Source organism: Euprymna scolopes, chromosome 14 (genome assembly GCF_053919585.1).
Source record: "Euprymna scolopes isolate OS-2025 chromosome 14, ASM5391958v1, whole genome shotgun sequence".
In the NCBI taxonomy this organism is placed as follows: domain Eukaryota; kingdom Metazoa; phylum Mollusca; class Cephalopoda; order Sepiida; family Sepiolidae; genus Euprymna; species Euprymna scolopes.
In genome coordinates this window covers 126566174-126566467 of record NC_136495.1, presented here as the reverse complement: position 1 = coordinate 126566467, position 294 = coordinate 126566174, and positions in this window count along the sequence as shown.

Sequence of the window (294 nt, the reverse complement as noted above, 5' to 3'; positions counted from 1 at the left end):
ATTTAAAAAAAAAACGTTTGTCTAAAATATTACATTCGATTTATTGGAAAGAACATAAAATTTCACATTGACCCTGAAAATATCGTAAAAATAGACTCAATAGAAAAATTTTGATAGATTTTTAAAATTTAAAAATTGAAAAATATTGAGTTTAAAAATTGAAAAATATTGAGTTCGGAAAATTCATTAATGTTTTAAAAAAAAAATATTTCTATTATTTTTAAAACAACTGTAATAGTTTATTTTGGAAGTATAATCCATAAATAAAATAAATAACCCACTTTTAACAGAGAA